Source organism: Lepidochelys kempii, chromosome 1 (assembly GCF_965140265.1).
Source record: "Lepidochelys kempii isolate rLepKem1 chromosome 1, rLepKem1.hap2, whole genome shotgun sequence".
In the NCBI taxonomy this organism is placed as follows: Eukaryota; Metazoa; Chordata; order Testudines; family Cheloniidae; genus Lepidochelys; species Lepidochelys kempii.
In genome coordinates, this window is record NC_133256.1 from 248157131 (window position 1) to 248171135 (window position 14005).

General features: G+C 42.6%; 1 protein-coding gene across 1 annotated transcript in view; it reads right to left on the minus strand.

Moving 5' to 3' along the window:
• The window catches only part of AKR1D1 (aldo-keto reductase family 1 member D1), a 146201-nt gene that overhangs the window by 131790 nt on the left and 406 nt on the right, over positions 1 to 14005 (minus strand). The window lies entirely within an intron of this gene.

Consider the following 14005-nt stretch of genomic DNA (forward strand, 5'->3'; position numbering starts at 1 on the left):
GTGGTCCTGTGGGCTGCATGCGGCCTATCAGGGTAATCTGTTGGCAGACCTTGAAACAGTTTGTTTACATTGATCATCTGCAGGGATGGCCGTCCGCAGCTCCTAGTGGCTGTGGTTCACCGTTCCCAACCAATGGAAGCTGCGGGAAGCGGCGTGGGCCACAGGGACATGCTGGCCGCCACTTCCCACAGCTCCCATTGGCCGAGAACGGCAAACCGCAGCCACTGGGAGCTGCGGGCAGCCGTACTTGAGGACAATCAATGTAAATAAACTGTCTCGTGGTCCGTCAGTGGATTACCTTTATGGGTAGCGTGCGGGCCGCAGGTTGCCCACCACTAGGTTAGCCCATCCAATTCAATTGGACATAGTTGTAATCCTTTGAAGCCAATACACAGTACATAGAGGCCTAATCAAAACATCCCATCAAGGTTCAGAGGCCCCCATAACAGGAGGAGCCTGCACTAACAACATTTAACCATTCCACACCATATCACAGGTAGATTCTAGTCATGTGCAGTCTGTACTGTAAATCAAATCAGGAAACTTTGGCCAGCTAGAAAGTTGGAGTTTATCAAAGGAGTCTGACCAGGTGTTACTCTCTTACTCGTGAGGTTTCTTCCCCCAAGGCTTTCAGAGTGAAATCTAAAGCAGGCAGCTTGAAGTTGCTGCACAACTTGTATTTTATTAGGCTCAGGAGCATCAAACTCATTCCATGAAACTGAAACGTCAAACTTCAGGGACTATTTTGACAAGTGAAACCCCCATGATGGAAAAAATACCCCATACAGTCTTTTCATAGATCAGCACTGCAACTTTATCTGGCAGCTACAAGATGGCATTTGTACAGACAGATTCAGGACAGGCAGCACACTGATTATTACCTGAAAAGATCTCAAGCAATGTTGTAAATGCAGTGTTGCAAATTCTCACAATTTTATCGTGAGTCTTGAGATAAGTTGGTGGGGGTGTTTTTTTTAACTCCTAGCCCCTAAAGTCAAGTGGTTTTGTGAGTTTCTTTCTTTCTTTCTTGTAAGTTCTAGCCCACATGGTGTGATGCTGTATGATTGAATATGACCATTTATGTAATTGACATTGCCACTGTTACACAATTGCAACAAATCTTGTACTAAGTATGTCATGGAAGGTCTCAATGGAAAAGTTCTGAATTGCTAAGTGTGATTATCCTGTTTATACGCATGTATCATCTTTGTATCTGAAGTTATGAATATTGGCTGTGTACTGGTATCTTACATATATGTTGTATTCCTGGGTAACACCCACTGGATAGAATTTACATTAGGGCCAGACAGCTATGTGTTGATGGCCCATTAAGGCCTCTCAACTCACATTGGGCCATTGAAATTATCCATCCCGCCTAGTAAGCCTTTCTTGTGGATGCTTCAGAAAAAATATGCGCAATAGCTGCCTCTGTGAGTCATCAAAGCATATAAGGGCATGTGATATGCTCATGTGACCCTGGACTCCATCTTGGGCCAGTAATTTTCCATGAACCTGGGCTGTGGGCTTTGTTTGGGCCAGTAAAATTCCATGCACATGGGGAGAGGATATAAAAAGGCACCTGAGATACCTCCATTTTTTCTTCATTTGCTGCTTCTTTTCTCTGGACTGGATTTCTAACAAGGAAACTTTGAACCAGGACTGATGAGCCCCCCCCTCCCCCCCACACCCCAATCTGTTTGAGTAATTCCAGAGAGACTTTTGCAAGCTTTTAGTTTCTTCCATCACTGCTTCAAACCTGGTATAAGGACTTTGCAATCACTAGTATGTATAGGATCTATTAATCATTTATAACACTCTTCTGTTCTTTTCTGATTAAACCTTTAGTGTTTAGTTACTAAAGGATTAGCATCAGTATGATTATTGCACAAGATCTGAGTTATATATTGACCTGGCAATGTGGCTGATCTCTTGGGAATGGAAGGACTCTATATATGACGAAATGGGTTTTCAGTAACCATTCATCATAAAATTCAGTGTGTGGGTGGTGAGCCAAGGGCTGGAATGCCTAAGGAGATCCTGTTTTTGGCTTGTTGGTAACCAGTGTGGTGCTACAGAAGTTCACTTTGATAGTGGCTTGGTAGAGTCTAATGATAGAATATCCACCAGTTTGGGGCAAGTCTGCCCCATTTTTCAGCAGTCTGCCCTGAATTTGGCATCCCCAGCTGTGACTCACTGAGGCATGGTGGCTCACGGTTTCGGAGAAAAGCTTGAAAATGTGACCCAAATGCACCCAAAAAGCTCAGAAATCAGAAGGCAAATTAAGAGAGCCTACTTTTTTGTTTATAAATCTTTTAATTTTTTTTAAAGTAAACCTCATGATGTTTGAATGCCCCAGGTTGACAATATTGTAACTCTGATCATACCCTCCAATTCCTTATGTGTAAAATCTTCTTAGACATACACAGTGATATATATAACACACCCACCCAACCCCACCACATAAACTTCTCCAACAGACTGGGAAGGAGGGATGGAAGAGAGAGGCAGTTGTTTCTATTTTTGAATACTTGGGAAGTGTTCAGATCCTATGCTGATGGTGGCTATATAAGCACCTTCATGGGACTTTGGGCTAAAGCTATTTCTCGCTGAAATTAACTGACTTTTGCCCCAAATTCTACTGCCTAAACAGAATACCAGTGCAGCTGCTGTGAATTCAGAGTCTTGCAGTGCAGTTTCATGGGGAAGGTTTGGCATCCAGATTTCTTAGTAAATTCTGTCGTAACTACTTCTCTGTCAGAGCCCCTCTGGTAGACTTAGTTGTTAGAGCGCTACTACTGTGTGCAGTCAAATAAAGCTACGACAGATCCATCTCACCCTATAAATTTCACTCAGCTTTCACAAAGCACCAGGAGATGGAAACAGTGCCCAACTAATCCAGTAATCCCCGTACAATATCTAGCAGCCTTATGATCTCTGGTACACAATAGAGCTGACCCATCCCCTTGCTGTGATACCATATGTTCAAGAACAGGAAAATGAATGTGAGCAGTAAATTCCCAAAAAGAAAAGGAGTACTTGTGGCACCTTAGAGACTAACCAATTTATTTGAGCATGAGCTTTCGTGAGCTACAGCTCACTTCATCGGATGCATACCGTGGAAACTGCAGCAGACTTTATATACACACAGAGAATATGAAACAATACCTCCTCCCACCCCACTGTCCTGCTGGTAATAGCTTATCTAAAGTGATCATCAGGTTGGGCCATTTCCAGCACAAATCCAGGTTTTCTCACCCTCCACCCCCCCCCACACAAATTCACAGTGAATTTGTGTGGGGGGGTGGAGGGTGAGAAAACCTGGATTTGTGCTGGAAATGGCCCAACCTGATGATCACTTTAGATAAGCTATTACCAGCAGGACAGTGGGGTGGGAGGAGGTATTGTTTCATATTCTCTGTGTGTATATAAAGTCTGCTGCAGTTTCCACGGTATGCATCCGATGAAGTGAGCTGTAGCTCACGAAAGCTCATGCTCAAATAAATTGGTTAGTCTCTAAGGTGCCACAAGTACTCCTTTTCTTTTTGCGAATACAGACTAACACGGCTGTTACTCTGAAACCAGTAAATTCCCAGTGAGTTTAGGCTTATGCAGGGATGATTCCACTGTAATACTTTGTAACCACAGAAGCCTGGTAACATGGGGGTGGGGGGTACGCGCAGATGGGCCATGGGCCATTGAGTTGGGGGAGCTGTGACAGTGCTCTGCCAGGAATGTGTGTATATGGTTCCAGGCATGTTCATGATACTTGATGGAAAGGAAAAGAAGGTGGTTTGTTTTAAACATCTCTCTCTCTCTCTCAGCTTTGTTATGTATGATGGGACCGAAACCAACTTCTGCTGTAGGCGAATGATGAATTTCAGTTGTCTCCCAAGAAAAGGGAAGATAGAATCAGGAAAGAGGGAGAGAAAAAAAGAAAGAAGCTGTTGCTGGAGACAGAAAGCAGGGTTGGGAAAAAGCACAGGAACACTCTCTGGGCCCAGGGAGCAAGGGGTAAGCTCCAGCTGAGCTTCTCACTCCTCTCACACAGATGCTCAGAGGAAGGTAGAAAGACAGTAGAACACAAAGCAGGCTCAACAGTGGTGGCTGGCAGTGAATAGCCCTGGAAAATTATGCTGCTGCATGGATACTCTGATAGCAAGCTTGCTGATGGTGAGTGAGCCAGAATAAAAACCTGCTTCCTCCTCCTCCTCCTCAGTTTGAATTAGTTCTGCAGTGCTAAAGGGAGCACAATTTCGCCTGAACTTATGTGAATCAATAAAGTAGCATTTCACAATCTGCGGGGAGGGAAACCAGGTTTGTTTGGAAAGCCACAGAGCAAAGCACAGGAACAATGGGAGATAACAACACAGCATGTCCCTTTTCAGAGGACAACTGCACCCGTCAACCTTTCTAATGTTAATAGCTGGGTCTGAAATACAATGACACGAATCATCTGAATCAAGGGTTCAGAGTAGCAGCCGTGTTAGTCTGTATTCGCAAGTACTCCTTTTCTTTCATCTGAATCAAGGTATTATTTACCACTTCTAAGCACCTTTCATCTGAAGATCTCAGTGTAATTTTGCAAACGCTAATGAACCTCCCTACAGCTCCCTGTGGGGTAGTTAAGTACCCACAATTTACAGATGGGGAAACAGACAGAAAGAGGGAAGGTGACTTGCCCACTGGCAGATTCAGGAACCCAATTCTGGAGTCCTAACTCCTAGTTCAGTGCTCAAATATCTATGTCATGCTCCCTTTCAACACGATAAACAAGTAAAACAAAGGTTGAAGTTGGGATCCCAAATGATGGCCAGGTCATCCCTGGGCCCGTGCTGCTTCCCGCAGCCCCCATTGGTCTGGAGCAGCGAACCACAGCCAGTGGGTGCTGCGATCGGCTGAACCTGCGGACGTGGCAGGTAAACAAACTGGCCTGGTCCGCCAGGGGGCTTACCTTGGCAGGCCGCATGCCAAAGGTTGCCGATCCCAGCTAGAGAGCTGTATCGGCATAACTACATCGCTCAGGGGTATGAAAAATCCACACCCCTGAGCGACGCAGTTATACCGACCTAATCCCATACATAGACAGCGCTATGTTGACATAGAATCATAGAATAACAGAGTTGGAAGGGACCTCTGGAAGCCATCTAGTCAACCCCCTGCCCAGAGCAGGACCAATCCCAACTAAATCATCCCAGCCAGGGCTTTGTCAAGCCTGACCTTAAAAACTTCTAAGGAAGGGGATTCCACCACCTCCCTAGGTAACACATTCCAGTGTTTCACCACCCTCCTAGTGAAAAAGTTTTTCCTAATATCCAACCTAAAACTCCCGCACTGCAACTTGAGACCATTACTCCTTGTCCTGTCCTCTGCTATCACTGAGAATAGTCTAGATCCATCCTCTTTGGATCCACCTTTCAGGTAGTTAAAAGCAGCTATGAAATCCCCCCTCATTCTTCTCTTCCGTAGACTAAACAATCCCAGCTCCCTCAGCCTCTCCTCATAAGTCATGTGTTCCAGACCCCTAATAATTTTTGTTGCCCTTCGCTGGACTCTCTCCAATTTCTCCACATCCTTCTTGTAGTGTGGGGCCCAAAACTGGACACAGTACTCCAGATGAGGCCGCACCAGTGTCGAATAGAGAGGGACAATCACGTCCCTCGATCTGCTGGCAGTGCCCCTACTTATACGCCCCAAAATGCTATTGGCCTTCTTGGCAACAAGGGCACACTGTACATAGCTACCACCTCTCAGAGAGCTGGATTAACTACACCAATGAGAGCCGCTCTCCCCTCAGCACAGTAGTGTCTTCACTAAAGCACTACAGCAGTGCCGCTGTGCCACTGTTGCACTGTATGTGAAGACAAGCCCTAAATCCGTTTTTAAACTAAGCTAAATTCGACTGGTGCAACTCTTGTGTGTAGGCAAGCCCACAAACGTGCATCACATTAACCCACAAACGTGCATCACATTAACCTAATTAGTTTAAAAAAAAAATACTACCTTAATTAAAATAGTGTCTGTTCATGTGGGGAACCAGGCCTAAATACTGAAGAAAATATCTTGCTGACTGCACTGGTTTTAATGGTGAATCATTCACCTGGCCTCCAGAAGAGGTGTGCTTAAAAGAACAAGTTCCAAAAACTACTTTGTTTCATCTGTTTGGTTTTTGTAAATTTTGTTAAAAGTTGGCAGTTTTTAGAAGTTCGTATTGATTTTTCGCTGTTTTTGTCTCTGTCACCCTCTCCCCTCTCCTTACCGCCTAACTGCTCCAATTTGGATTTCCTGCCATGCCAATATCTGAGAAAAGCCCCTTAAGACGCAATGTGATCTAGTGGATAGAGCACTAGACTAGGGCTGGGGGGACCAGGGTTCTTTTCCTGGCTCAACCCCTTACCTGTTGTGTGACTGTGGGCAAGTCACGTCTCTCCTCCGTGCCTCTGTTTCCCCACCTAAAAATAGAGCTAATGATACTGACCTCCTTTGTAAAGCTCTTTGAAACCTATTTATGAAGAGATAGGTATAAGTATTATCTTATATAATGAAGGTTATAGCTATGTATTATTATTATTATTATACCCCACCTCAACAGCCACCCAGCCTTGGAGCACAGAGAAGTCTCCCTATTTTGTCCTTTCTTTGCCAGCTGCTGGTGAGCCAGGGCCAGCCCCATATTTCTCAATATGCCATGGCCCAGATTTGGGACACATATTATTATTATTATTATTATTCACTGAGGAATATTCACTGAGGAAATATTATTCACTGAGGAAATATGAAATGTTGTGAGACTGATACCCTCAGCTATAATCTCTCTATAACCTCAGTGTCCTTATTCTTTATTTCTTATGTAACTAATAGAGCTTTTTAAAAAAAACTGTCAAAACATTTTTGGTTTTTTTGGTTTTTTGGTTTTTTAACCAGAATGTACATTTCTGCGGGGAATTTCATTGCAATTTTCAATAATTGGTATTTAAGAAAAAATGTTTTGTTTTGCTTTTCAATAAAAGCCTTCTGTCTTTGTTTTCTGAAAACAAAAAACGCTTACCAACAACTCAAACATTTTACTGAAATTGTTTTTTGAAAACTGAATCTTTCTTCAGTTGAAAAAAAAAATGAAAAATGCATGTGGGAACTTTGGGGAAAAAACAAATATTTGGCAACATTTCCAGTGGAAAAGTAATTGGCATTTGTGATCAGCTCTAGTAAATAACTTTGAAGAGGGAAGTGAGAAAACACCAAATTTGTGTGGAATGCAGGTAACTTTGGGACTAAAATGAGTGAAGTCCCTAAAAATGAGGGACACTTCAGAGTTGTGTGTCCATTTCACATCTTCAATAGCTCTGCTTGTGTGCTGTCATCTTTCCTAGAGTAGTCATGTGCACAGCCTTCTCGGCTGCTCTGCCAGCTACCTGTAGGCAAACTGAAAGTCTGCCAGAGGTAGGAGTTCAGGCAGCTTGCGGGGCAGGAGTGGGGGTAGGGAGGGTTTTTGTGATGGAGGCAGCGTGACTTCAGGCACTCTGAATTATAAAAAGCTGAGCTTGTCTAGAACAGGTAACTTTGGTTTTCTGTTCTTCAACATTAGCATGCAGGGTGAGTGGGGAAAGAGCTACACGTCCAAACTACAGTACTGTACTTATTGAGGAGGAATGACCAGAAAGAGCTCTAATGAGGAATCCTGCCTCCTTGCTGTGTGAGTGTGCTGTGGATGAGGGGGTGAAAATGCTCTCTCTCCCTCTTTCTCTAGTGCATTTGAACAACATAGGTAAGGCCCTACCAAAGTCAGGGTCCATTTTGGTCAATTTCATAGTCATAGAAATTTTAAAATGATAAATGTCATGATTTCAGCTATTTTAATCTGAAATTTCACAGTGGTGTAACTGTAGGGGTCCTGACTCAAAAAGGAGTTGTGGGGCAGGAGGGGTCGCAAGGTTATTGTAGGGGGGTTGTGGTACTGCTACCCTGACTTCTGCCCTGCTGCTGGCAGCGGCACTATCTTCAGAGCAAGGCAGCTGGAGAGCGGTGGCTGCTGGCCAGGAACCCAGTTCTGAAGGCAGAGCTGCTGCCAGCAGCAGTGCAGAAGTAAGGATGACCTGGTGTGGTGTTGTCACCCTTACTTCTGCGCTGCTGCCTGCAGATCTGGGCCCTCCGTCAGCAGCCGTCACTCTCCGGCCGCCCAGCTCTGAAGGCAGCAACGCAGAACTAAGGGTGGCCTGGTATGATATTGCCACCCTTTCTTCTGCACTGCTGTTGGCGAGGCACTGCCTTCAGAGCTGGTTGGCCGGCCAACAGCCGCCACTCTCCTGCCACCCAGCTCTGAAGGCAGCACAGAAGTAAGGGTGACAATAACACGACCCCCCTAAAATAATTTTGTGACCCCCCCCCGAAACTCCCTTTTTGGTCAGGACCCCCAATTTGAGAAACGCTGGTCTCCCCCCGTGAAATCCATATAGTATAGGGTAAAAGCACAAAAGATCAGATTTCGCAGCGGGAGATCAGATTTCACAGTCCATGATGCATTTTTCATGGCTGTGAATTTGGTAGGGCCCTAAACATAGGGAAAGATTTGGTCCCTGTGCAGGTTAAAGCCACATTTTTTATTTTTTATTTTTAATGCATCCCTTTTGGTGGAAAACTCAACTTTTCCGTTTCCAATTTAAGGCCTAGTCTAGAATGATGTCAGAGGGGAGGAAGGGGAGGAATCCTCAGGGTTGGGACTTGGGAGCAGACTAGTTACCAGTGGTTCATCTATCAGTGTGAACGAATTTTTGCAGGCCAGTGTAATATCAAGCATATTTTTAGGCAAAGTGGATTCTGATTTTTACTTCTGCACATGTGTGAACTCCTAATGTATGTATTTCTCTGAATAAAAGGCTTCATTGTCCATTACTACTAATGGTACTAGGATAGCACTCAGTCCTTTACTGTGTGGATGGTTTTATTAATTTTGAGGAAGGGTTAATAGAATTGAGCATTTCCAATCTTGAGAAAAGGAGAAGAGCAGACATAGCTATCGGGATATAGGCCTGGGCCTAATAAGGAAGGGCAATCCATTATTTCAGTTCTCAGTGAGGACTGAACAATAAGTAATATGTCGTCTCTGGTGCAATGTAAACTAAACTTTACCATGAGGAAAATCTTGCTTGCTAAACCAATGGTTCAGGAGGTTGTCGAATTACATTCATTGGAGTTTTAGGACTAGAGCTGAATCTGTTGCGTTGGTTTAGGATTAGTGAAACCTGTCCTGCTGTGATGCAGGGAGTAGAAGAACCACTAGGTGGCACTTCTAACCCAAAGCATTTAAATGTTTTTCTTTTTTGTAGGATTTTTTTTCTCCGGTCTCTTAATATGGTATTTTAGGAATATATAATGTAGCCCTCAAATAATTGGCAACAATATACTGAGCAGCATAAAGAAACCAGTGTAGAAATTAACCATCAGATTTAAAAGAATTGCTGTAGGGGGAAAATGCTGCATATTCTGGTTTTAAAATGTAGGGAAATTCCTTGTGTAGTGATAAGTAATTTTCATCTAACTTTCTAGTGAAGGAGGAAACCCCTTTGTTATCCCCATACAGTGAATATGTTTCTATGTGTCCACGTCATTGACAATTACTGTAGCCCATAAGATTCTGTCACACCTGATTCTGTGGCCGATGGATCTGCAGCAGAAAATTTAAAAGTCTGTGGCCTATTTTTCCAGAACTTGATAACAGTTAATAACAAAAGAGCACAGACAGAAATAATAAGGTAACTTTTTTTGCTTTACTTCTGTAAAAACTTTGTCCCTTATTCCCCCCTTTGCATGCTGTGATTGTCTTAGTCTGCAAGCTGTCTTGGAAGGGAGGATGTCTTCCCTGTTTGGACAACACCTAGCATGTTGTGTGTGTTACTGTAATGCAAATAATAATTGAACTTGTGTATCCTGTTGCTCACTGTGTTTCTATTGTGGTAAGTGACTGTGTTAAATAATGGTGTTATCTTACTCAACAGATTGTTGTGTATTGAGAGTTATGTCTGCTAGCTTGAATGACAAAAATGAGGTTTTGCAGCATTAATCCTTTTAAAATTACAGGTGCCAATGGCTAAGGGAGTGATTTAGGATTCTATTCCTTCTTGTGCGTCAACAGAATTGCATTGTACATTCCAATCTAAGTCCTGGTCTACACTAAAAAATATGTCTCCCAGGGTGTGAAAAATCCACAGCCAACCTAACCCCTGGTGTGGAGAGTGAGGTCAACAGAAGAATTCTTCCATCCACCTAGCTATCACCTCTTGGGGAGCTGGATTACCTCCTCCAGTGGAAGAACCCCACTAATTGGCATAGGTAGTGTCTACACTGAAGCGCCACAATGGAGCTGCAGCTGTGCCACTGTAGCATTGCAAGTGTTGACAAGCCCTAAGAATTCTTTACAAAGCGACATCTGTGCAAATCTACTGCAGACAAAGGGTTTGCACAGGCATAATTGGCATGGCAGTTTGGCATCATCAGAATCTTTATTACTGGTGATGATGCATGAGAAGAAAAACCCAGCTTGATTCTCAGATCCCAGGCTGAATGTCAATAGGAAAAAAAGTACTTGTTAGCTAAGCATATTTGATACTGAGCCTTTCTAAAACACAAACATGGAACCCTGCCAACACCATTGTTATATACATTAGTGTTAACAGACCATTCTACCTTGAATGGTCCCTTACAATATGTGCTAACTATTTATGCTAAACAATCTGTTCCACCTTGAATTTAGCTGTGATGCTGGGAGTAACTTTCCCAGACCTGAAGAAGAGCTCTCTGTGTGTGGCTCCTAAGCTCCTCTCTCTCCCCAACAGTAGTTGTTCCAGTAAAAGATATTACCTCACCTACCCTGTCTCTCTAATACCATTTTCACGCATTTTTCAGACTAGAGCCTCCCTTTCAAGTAGCCTTTATAGTTTTCTGCTATAGAATTAGTGCTATGTTATTGACTGAATAGGATTTTCATAAAAAATTGACAATGGCCTAACTGTTTTCACTGAAATCAGTATGTGCTGCCCTTCCGGGTCATGTCTTCAGAGAGTTTTCTTTTCGGTTTACTGATTTAAAAATGAATTTTTATTAACATATTGCAGTGACAGTGATGTTGTCACAAAAGTTTGAGCTGAATGACAGTAAAATCTGTCTGTAGTGGTAACTCAAGGGACCAAAAAAAAATTTCCTTAGCAGAAGTGGTCTTATAAAGCTGGAGGAGAACTGTAGTCTGTTTGGATGGACTCTTTACACAGAACATTGTCTAACAGGGTTTCTTTTTTGAACCAATTACATTGTTTGCTCATTTTCATGCATCAGCAGAACTACCAAGTACATTCTGATTATAGAACCTTCTCTTCTGGTGATGTGATAGCTGGGAATGATATTTTATCATGTGAAACAGAGAAACCACAGTTAACATTGTAGACCCCAGAATTAGCTTGCAATGCTAACAATTCACAAGCATCCTTTTATGAATTATCAGCCTAAACTGAGCTAATTTGATAGGAAAGTCAGTGGAGAATAAAAGAGGCACCGTGAGAGTTTTAATTTGGTCTCCTCTCTTTCTTTAACAAGTTCATAACCACATTTTAATTATAGATGTAAAAAAGAACTGAACTTACTACCATACTAATCAAAGTGGGTGTCACATTTGCCTCTGTGGTGAATTTCCCATGCTTTCCAGTGTGAATGGGAGGAAGGCAAAGCAGTGCTCACTTTAAACTGGAATTTTTTTCCCACTACCTTGCAAAAAGGATTCATTGTATTTTGATTAATCCATGCTTGGTCCACCTCAAAGGTTTCCATGGAGACAGGATTTTTTTTTTCTGGATGGCAACTGTTAGGCTCAGGAAAGTTAGCTCAGCTCCACACAAAACCACTCAAGCTCCCAAAGAACCATTTGTTTGAAGTGTAATGTGCATAAACAGAACTCCCAAATTCCTTCTCAGTATTATTGTTGTCAGTGCTAATAGAGTGCTGTTTTCTTAATGATCCACAATGATGCCCTTTCACTTCTCTCAGAGAAGAGGAGAATAATCTGAATATTCTGTTTCATTGGAAGGAATCACTTTGTCTTGGTTCAGAAAAACTAGGCTCCAAAGCTACAAAAACTGAATGGTAACAGTTCTGAAGTGAGAATCTCAACTAGACTAGGGCCAAAATATGACTGGCTAAAAGACTGTTACATTTTAGCTGACATTGTCCTGCTGATTGCCAGTGACCAAAAAATTGCCATTTTAGTGTCACCAAATATTTTTTTAAAGGGGAAAAAAAATCTCTTACTGCATACATGCGTGTTTTGAATGGCTTCTGAGGAGCAGAGACCCACACTGACACTGAACATTTCACCAATATTATTTATTTATTTATTTATTTGAGTGGGCAAAAACATGCCAATTTTTGGGAAAAGTAGCATTTTGTCAAAATTCACCACAATTTAGGTTTGTTTGTTTTTAAAAAACAGCTTTTTTCCCCCCAGTTTTTCAAAAACAGTTTTCAATTTTAAAAACATTAAGGTTTTTAGGAAGTGTGACAGACCCAGATCAGTTGGGTACAGGAGTCTGGTAAAAGGAAAACACACTTGATGAATACTTTTCTGTTTCCTGAATGACCAGGGCAGGAGCTACCCCAGAGCAGTCAGGAAGGTGCTAGAAGCAATTAAGTCAGGCAGACTCCATAAGACACCTGAAACCAATTAAGAACTGATTAGAAGCAATCAAGGGAACAGGCTAATCAGATCACCTGAAGCCCATTTAGAACTAGCTGGGGCTAGTTTAAAAGGAAGCCCCTTCAGCAAGGCAGGCTGGTAGGAGCTGGGAACAGGAAGGTGTGTTGTGGGAGGACTGGGAGAAAGATAGTTTGTAGTAAAAGAGCTGGGAGAATACACATGGTCAGGTACCTAGGAGGGGCCTTTTGGGAAAGTAGCCTGAGGAAGGGCTATAGCTCCGGCAGTATAGGAAAACTACCTGTTTCTACTGCCAATTAGGGTTCCTGGGCTGGAACCTGGAGAAGAGGGTGGGCCCAGGTTCTTCCCCCACACACACACAAATGCTCACTGAGAGGGAAGACGGACTAAAGTAGGTTCTTACGCCAAACCCATTGACTGGCCGATCATGAAGGTGACTCAGTAAGCTGTCTCCCTTGCCTCTAGGAGGGGGGAGAGGCTACACTCAGGGTCACAGCAAACCTCTGAGGCAAACTCTAACTGCCTAAAAAAAAAGGAGTACTTGTGGTACCTTAGAGACTAACACATTTATTGGAGCATAAGCTTTTGTGAGCTATGATGAAGTGAGCTATAGCTCATGAAAGCTTATGGTCAAATCTATTAGTCTCTAAGGTGCCACAAGTCCTCCTTTTCTTTTTGCAGATACAGACCAACATGGCTGCTACTCTGAAATCTAACTGCCTAGAAGCACAGGACTCCCTGAGGCAAAGCTGGCACTCTGCAACAGAAGTTAGTTTTCAAAATCCCCAAAACAATTTTTTTTTTTAAACCAAGAGCATTGACAGAAAACTATATTATTTTGTAAACATAATTTTGGCTTTAGTTTCCATTATGTTACTGGGAAAGGGACACATTTTAATTTTTGACAAGAAGTTGTTTTTTGTCAACAAATATTTTGTTGACAAAATTTCAGCTGGCTGTATTTAACACATTTATTATTTGTGTTTCTGTAGCACTTGAGAGGTACCATCATGGCCAGAACCCCATTGTGCTGGACACTGTACAAACCAAACAAAAATGTTTATATTGCAGTAATGCCTAAAAGCCAATGCTTATGACAGCCAGTAGACATAGACTGGAAAATTTATACTAGGTTGTGCTTCATAAGAAATGTTTGTGATGATGGGGAGACTGTTTGTTTGTCAAATGGAAAAAAGAAAAATCACCTTGGGAAGGAAATATTACTTTCAAGCTTCTAAGTACATATTATGAGTAGGAAAGTATGTATAATATAACAGAGAAAGTAGGAACATCAGGATATGACAATATTTCTTT